The sequence below is a fragment of the Sus scrofa genome, chromosome X (assembly GCF_000003025.6).
Source record: "Sus scrofa isolate TJ Tabasco breed Duroc chromosome X, Sscrofa11.1, whole genome shotgun sequence".
Taxonomy (NCBI): domain Eukaryota; kingdom Metazoa; phylum Chordata; class Mammalia; order Artiodactyla; family Suidae; genus Sus; species Sus scrofa.
Genome location: NC_010461.5, coordinates 66,394,841 through 66,403,515, shown reverse-complemented (window position 1 = coordinate 66,403,515; position 8,675 = coordinate 66,394,841).

The following is an 8,675-nucleotide window of genomic DNA, read 5'->3' as shown; positions in this document are numbered from 1 at the left end:
CATTTGTCAGTGGAATTTGAGTACAGTAAATTAGATTACCCTTCATAAAGTGAGTGAGGCTAATCCAAACAACTGGAAGGAAAAACATACCTCCTATAAACAAGAGGAAATTCTGTAGTATGTGCCTTTGAACTTGATTAGTAATAATGGTTCTTACTGGGTTTAAAGCCTGCCAGCCTGCCAGTCTTCAAATTTTAGACTTGGCCAATCTACAATAACATGTATTGATTTCTTAAAACAAATTTCTTTCTCTGTATATACACATCCAATCAGTTCAGTTTCTCAGGAGAAACCTGACTAGTATATGCTGACAGCAAAATCAGAATAAGATAGCACAATAAAAGAAAATTACAGACTAATGTATCTCCTGAGAGATATTAAATAAAAATTCTCAAGAAAAATTTTACTAAATACAATCTAAAAATGTATAAAATGATAATATACTACAAGTAAGTAAAAATTTTTCCAGTTATATAAGGCTGGTTAATATTCAAAAAAATCAGTCATAAGCTACAAGTATATATTGTACAATACAAGGAATATAGCCAATATTTTCAATAACTATAAATGGAATACAAACTTCAAAAATTGTGAATTACTACATTGCACACATCTATTTTATATAATGGTGTATATCAACTATACTTCAATAAAAGTCAAAGTATTCCTTTTCTTTTTCTTCATAAGAAAAAAATCATATAGTAATACTAAATGATGTAGAAAAAGTATTTGAAAAAAATTCAATACTCAATTGTGATAAAAACTCTCATTACACTATAAATACTGGAGACCTTAAACTCATGCAGAGTATTTACAAATAAAACTGCAGGGAACACTATACTTAATGGTGAAAGACTAGATGTTTTCTCTCTAAGATGAAAACACAAGACAAAGATGTATACTCTCACCATTCTTAGTCAACAGTATGGAAATTGTTACCATTATCACAAGGAAATAAAAATAAATTTTAAAAAAGAAGAAATAAAGAAAATGAAATAATTAGCTTTGATGCTAACAAAAACATGTATAGGTTCTGTATGATGACAATTACCAAACACTGAATAAATAAAATAAATCAAAGAAAAACAAAATACTTAGAAAAATATAGTGTGTTTATAGATTAAAATACTCAACAAAGTAAATGTGTCAGTTCTTTCTAAAGTTACCTATGGGATAATGCAGTTCCTATAAAAATTTCAGGTATTTCGTAAAAGAAGGTTTACTCTCAAATTTAAACAAAAAGAGAAAGGCAGTAAAATATAGCAAGTTTTTTTTTTTTAACAAAAGAAGAAATTAGGAGGAAATCACTCTCCCTAATTTTATGGCTTACTATTTACTTCCCCTGATCAATGTGATAGTTGTGGAGGGATAGACACATAAATAGTACCACAGAATAAAGAATCTACAGGTAGACTCATACAACTATATCTAGTTAATTTTAACTGATTTTGGAATGTTGAATTTAAATCCTGCAAATTCAATGAATTTGTTTATTAGTTCTAACAGTGTTTTAGTAGTCTCTAAAGGTTTTCCTATATATAAGATTATATCATCTGAAAATAGAAACAATTTTACTCCTTGTTTTCCAAATGTGATGCCTTTTATTTTCTTTTAAAAATAAATCTCCGGCTAGGACATCCAGTATTATATTGAATGGAAAAAATGAGAGTAGGCAGTTTTGACTTCTTCATGATATCAGAGTAAAAGCTTTACAATTTTTCACTGTTGAGTATGTTAGCTCTAGGCTTGCCATATTTGGCCATTATTATGTTGAAATATATTCCCTTCACACCTATTTTGTTCAGAGTATTTATCATGAAAGTGTATTGACTTTTGTCAGAAGTTTTTGCTGTATCTATTGAGATGATTATATGATTTTTATCTTTCACTCTATTAATGAGGTATACTACATTTACATTTATGTGAAAATGCAACCATTTCTGTAGGGATCAAATTGAATCTGTAGAGTACTTTAGACAATATGGACATTTTAACAATGTTAATATTTCCAATTTATGAGCACAGAATAGCTTTCCATTTATTTATGTCATCTTCAATTTCTTTCAACATTATAATTTTCAGTTCCTGGGCCTTTCATTTCCTTGGTTAAATTTATTTCTACATCTTTAATTATTTTTGCCAATACAAATGGGAGTGCTTTCTTATTTTCTCTTTCTGTTAGTTTGCTGTTAGTGCATACAAATGCAAGTTTTTTTATATTGTTTTTTACCCTGCAATTTTACTATATTCATTTCTTATTTATAATACTTGTTTTGTGTAAAATCTTTAGGGTTTTCTCTATATAGAATAAGGTCATCTGCATATAGCAATAATTTAACTCCTTCCATACCAAATTGGTTGCATTTTTTCTTTTATTTACTTTCCTTTAATTGCTTTCGCTAGGACTTCCTATATTACATTGAATAAAAGTAGTAAGTTTGTGCATCCTTGTCTTCTTCCTGTTTTGGGGGGGATAACTTCTTCATCTTCACCATTGTATATGATGTAAGCTGTATGATTGTCATATGTGATCTTTATTGTTTTGATATATGTTCACTCTATATATTTTATGGAGTTTTTTCATAAACGGATGTTTTATCTTGTAAAAGGTTTTTTTTTTCTATATCGATTGAAATGGTTGTGTGATTTTTACCTTTCTTTTTTTAATGCGGTGGTGCATCATGTCTATTTTGGTTCCAATTCGCATGGAGTAACATCTTGCATGACTTCTCTTTGAGTCTTTCCTTGTAGAGCTGAGATTAGTTCCCTAAAGGCAGCATATAATTGGGACTTGTTTTTTAATTTATCCACTTATTTTGTGTATTTTGAGTGGTGGATTCAATTCATTTACATTTACAGCGATCATTGATAAATGAAAATTTAGTGCTGCCATTAATGTTTTATTTTATCTCTATATTGCCAATGTAACATTTTATCCTTTTGTTTCTGTCTGCCTTTCTAGTTTGATGGGTTTCCATGATTTTTTATACTTTCTTTTTTTATGTTTTATGTCTCTGCTCTAGATTTCCATTTTGTGGTTACCATGAGGTTTGTTAGATAATATAATCATTTTCTGCTGATAGCATCTTATTTTCATTTGCCTGTATGTAGTTCGTCCTTTTAATACTTTTGTTGACTTAAGTTATCACATTTCATTGTGAAATTATGAGAAAATTTCAGTAGCTATAGTTATTTTTACTGTTTATTCCCTTAACCTTTATGGCATATTTAAGTTTGTATCAACCTAGTCTGGTATAATGCTTAAATTTTCTGATTCTATATGTCCATTTATCACCTTAATCAGAGTTTTTTTCTAGATAGAACTTACAACATTTCTTGTAAGGCAAGTTTGGTGGTGATGAAATTCCTCAACTTTTTTGGGAGGAAAGCCTTTATTTTTCCATAATATCTGGAGGATATCTTTGCTGGATAGGGTTTTCTTGGCTGAAAGCTTTTAATCTTTCAATGTTTTTAGTATATAATTCCACTCTATCCTGGTCTGTGGAGTTTATGCTGAGAAATCTGATGATAAATCAATGGAGGTTCCTTTGTAGGTTATATCCATTTTTCCATGGCTGCTTTTTAAATTATTTCCTTGTCATTGACTTTCAAAAGTTTTAATGTAATGTGTCATGGGGAAGGTCTTTTTGCATCCAAGTAATTAGAGGTTATTTCAGCTTCATGGGCTTGGCTATCGAATTTTTGCCTGATATTTGGCAAGTTCTCAGCTATTATGTCTTTAAATAAATTCTCTGCTCTTTTCTCCCTCCCTATCCTAAAAGAATTAGGATAACTGTAACCCTAATGTTACCCTTCCTAATAGAGTTTGATAGGTCTCAAAGTTCTTAATTTTTTAGATCCTAATATTCTTCCCTATTATACCTTAATCACTTCTAGATCTCTTTCTTTGAGCTCTATTCCTTACAGTATGCTCTATTTCTAATGATTTCTAATGAATTCTTCACCTCATTTATTGAGTTATTCAGCTCCAGAATTTCTGTGTGGTTCTGCTTTTAGAGTTTCAATCTATTTGGTCAAGTATTCTTTCTAATAATTCATTTTATTCCTGAGCTCATTGATTAGCCTTTATACATTTTCTTGTAGCTAATTGTGTTTCTTCATGACAGCTATTTTGACCTCTATCAGATCATAATATTCCATGACTTTAATATTCCAAATTTTGTTCTCTGGAAAAATTTCACTTTCTTTTAGAGATACCTTTTTGCTATGGCTTTTCATGGTATCTAATAAGTTGTTCTTCCAGTTCACTTGAGGTAGTGTACACATTTCTTCTTAGGCAAAGCTTTGTAAAAATTTTTCTCAATATTTTTCTTTTACTTGATTTTAAAATTTCAACGTTTGAAAATAAATGATTTTGTTGTTTTTATTTCAGTAGGTGGTGCTATAGCACAAGTTTTGATTTCTCTTACCTGTGCTGCCTCTTTTTATACCTGAAACTTCACACTTTCCTTTCTCCACAACTTCTGCCAGAGGTGTTGCTTGGTGAGAATTTTGTTGCTGCTTGTGCCTCCAGAGTCTCTGATGACCTGTTGCTAGGGATGTTAGTGCTGCTCTCACTGTCACCTAGGGCACCAGGATTTCTGCTGCCTCCACCATGTCCTCAGTCTCCTGGGTATCAGGCTCTACCACCACAGAGGGTAGGGTGAGGTGAGCCAGTTTCATGCATGCCTCAGGCATTCCTGTAGTTATTGGGTTTTCAGACAGTAATGTTGTGATTAGGGGGCTAGAGCCATAGATGTCTTCATAGCTTGAGGATTGTTAGACTGATTGCATCCTCCTGTGGTGCACAACTTCCCCTGTTGCTACTAGGTTCTGCCATGGCTGGGGCTACAGGATTTCAACTTCCACCTCTGCTGTTTCTCTGGTCCCTATATGTTCCAATACACCCACCTTTACATGTGCAGGTGCGTGGAATATTCTAGAATCTTGATTTTCCTTTCAGAGGCCACATGTTGAATTATGAATGTTGTACTGGGTTGTATATCGAGGAGAAGAGACAAAGGAAGCATCTCATAGTGCCATGATGCTGACTCTTTTTTTTCCCTTAGTATAGGTATTTATCTCTATAAACTGCCGTCTTAGATTTGTTTTTGTAGCATCTCATATTGCTATGTTGTGTTTCCATTATATTTTTAAAACTTATTCTTTGACTTTTTCGTTGTTAGCAAAATGGTCTTTGATTTTTACATATTTATAAATTTTCCACTTTTCTTTTCGTTATCAATTTCTAGATTCATACCATGTTGTCAGAAAACAAATATTTGATATGATTTCAATTTTCTTCAATTTGTTGGAAAGGTTTTATGGTCTAACATATGATTTATCTTGGAACATGCACTCAAGAAGAATGTATAATCTGATGCTATTTGATAGCATATTCTGATATGTGTGTTATAAATTTGGTCTAAAATATTGTTCAAATATGCTCAGTCCTTTTGATTTTCTTTCTGAATAATCTTTCCAATTTTTAAAATTTCTTGAAGTTTTATTGAAGTATAGTTGATTTACAAAATTGTGATAATTTCTGCTGTACAAATAGTGATTGAGTTATATGCATAAACACATCCATTCTTTTTTTCAGATTCTGTCCCTATATAGGTTATCACAGAATATCAGATGGAATTCTAGGTGTTGTATAACAGGTTTCTGTATGCCAGTCATTCCATACACCACACTGTGCCTGTGACAGTCCCAACCTCCAATTCATCCATCCCACCCAACTTGTCTCCTTTGATAACCATAAGTGTATTATCCAAGTAAATGAGTGTTTCTGTTCTGAAAATAAGTTCACTTGTATCTTGGTTTAGGTTCCATGTGTAAGTGATGGCATATATTTGTCTTTGACTGCATCCCCTTTTCTCCACACCCCTGCAGCATTTGTTATTCATGCAATGTTATTGATGGACATTCTGATGGGTGTGAGGTGATATCTCGTGGTAATTTTGATTTGCAGTCTCTAATAATCAGGGATGTTTTGCATTTTGTCGTGTCCTTGTTGTCCATCTGTAAATCTTCCATGGAGAAATGTCTATTAAGGTCTTTTGCCCATTTTTCAGTTGGGTTGTTGACTTTTTTGCTGTTGAGTTGTATAAGTTGCTTATATATTCTAGAGATTAAGCCCTTGTCAGTTGCATCATTTGAAGCTATATTCTCCCATTCTGTAAGTTGTCTTTTTGGTTTCTTTTGGTTTCCTTTGCTGTGCAAAAGCTTTTCAGTTTGATGAGGTCCCATGGGTTTATTTTTGCTCTAATTTCTATTGCTTTGGGAGACTGACCTGAGAAAATATTCGTGATGTTGATGTCAGAGAGTGTTTTGCCTATGTTCTCTTCTAGGAGTTTGATGGTGTCTTGTCTTAAATATTTAAGTCTTTCAGCCATTTGGAGTTTATTTTTGTGCATGGTGTGAGGGTGTGTTCTAGTTTCATTGCTTTGCATGCAGCTGTCCAGGTTTCCCAGCAATGCTTGCTGAATAGACTGTCTTTCTCCCATTTGATGTTCTTGCCTCCCTTGTCAAAGATTAATGGACCATAGGTGTCAGGGTTTATTTCCGGATTCTCTATTCTGTTCCATTGGTGTGTCTGTCTGTTTTGATACCAGTACCACACTGTTTTGATGACTGTGGCTTTGTAGTATTTCTTGAAGTCTGGGAGAGTGATGTCTCCTGCTTGGTTTTTGTTCCTCAGGATTGCTTTGGTAATTTTGGATCTTTTATGGTTCCATATAAATGTTTGGATTGTTTGTTCTAGTTCTGTGAAGAATGTAAAGGGTAAATTGATAGGAATTTCATTGAATCTGTAGATTGCTTTGGGTAGTATGGCCGTTTTTACAATAATAATATTTCCAATCCAGGAACATGGAATATCTTTCCATTTCTTTACATCTTCTTTGATTTCTTTGATTAAAGTTTTGTAGTTCTCAGAATATAAGTCCTTTGCCTCCTTGGTCAGGTGGTATTCCCAAGTATTTGATTTTGTGGGGTGCAATTTAAAAGTTCTTGTGTTTTGGTATTCGTTTTCTAAAGTTTCATTGTTAGTATACAGAAATGATACTGATTTATGAATGTTAATTTATATCCTTCTACTTTGCTGAATTTCTTGATCAATTCAAGTAGTTTTTGGGTTGAGTCCTTAGGGTTTTCTGTGTATAGTATCATGTCGTCTGCATACAGTGACAGTTTTACCACTTCTCTTCATATTTGGATGCCTTTATTTCTTTTGTCTGATTGCTGTGGCTAGGACTTCCAACACTTTGTTGAATAGCAGTGGTAAGAGAGGGCATCCCTGTATTGTTGAAGATTTTAGTGGGAAGGCTTTTGATTTTTCTCCATTGAGTATTATATTTGCTGTGGGAATGTCATAAGTGTCTTTGATTATGTTAAGGAATGATACCTCTATACCAACTTTGGTGAGAGTTTGTATCATACATGGATGCTGGACTTGTCAAATGCTTTTTCTGCGTCTGTTGAGATGATCATATGCTTTTTGACTTTCCTTTTGTTAATGTGGTGTATGATGTTGATTGATTTACATATGTTGGACTAACCTTGTCAACCAGGGATGAATCCCACCTGGTCATGGTGTACAATCTTTTTGATATGTTGTTGTATTCGGTTGGCTAAGATTTTGTTGAGAATTTTTGGGTCTATAGTCATTAAAGATATTGCCAATAGTTTTCTTTTTTGGTGGTATCTTTGGTTTTGGAATGTGGGTATGGTACCTTCATAGAATATCTTTGGGAGTGTTCCTTCTTCTTCAACCTTTTGAAAAAGTTTAAGGATGATGGGCACCAGTTCCTCTTTGTATGTTTGGTAGAATTCTCCTATGAAGCCATCTGTTCCTGAACTTTTATTTGTAGGGAGTGTTTTTATGACATTAAATTTCATTTCTAGTGATTAGTCTGTTAAGTTGGTCTGTTACTTCTTGATTCATTTCGGCAGTCTGTAAGTCTTTAGAAAGTTGGACATTTCTTCCATATTGTCAAATTGGTTGGTATACAATTGTTCATAGTATTCTCACATAGATTTTTGTATTTCTGCAGTATCTATTGTGAGTTCCCTTTTTCATTTCATATTTTGTTTATTTGGGTTTTCTCTCCGCTTCTTGGTGAGTCTATCCAGAGGTTTGTCAATTTTGTTTACCGTTTAAAAGAACCAGCTCTTGGTTTAATTGATTTTTTTCTGTTGTTTTTTGAATCTCTATTTTATTGATTTCCTCATTGATTTTTATGATTTCCTTCCTTCTGCTGACTTTAGATTTTGTTTGTTCTTTTTCTGATTCATTTAGTTGGTGTGTTAAGTTGTCAGTTTGAGATCTTTGCTATGAATTTCCCTCTGAGCACTGCATTTGTGGCATCCCATAGATTTTGAATGGTTGTGTTCATTATTATTCATCTCGAGATATTTTTTAAATTTTTTTCTTTATTTCCTCATTGACACATTGGTTTTTTTAGTAGCATGTTGTTCAGTCTACATGTAATAGGTTTTTTTCTCATTTCTTTTCCTGTTGTTCATTTCTAGTTTCATGTTATTGTGGTCAGAGAAGATACTTGAAATAATTTCTATAATCTTAAATTTGTTGAGGTTAGCTTTGGGCCCCAATGTGTGATCCATTCCTGAGAATGTTCCATGTGCACGTGAGAAGAATGTGTATTCTGATT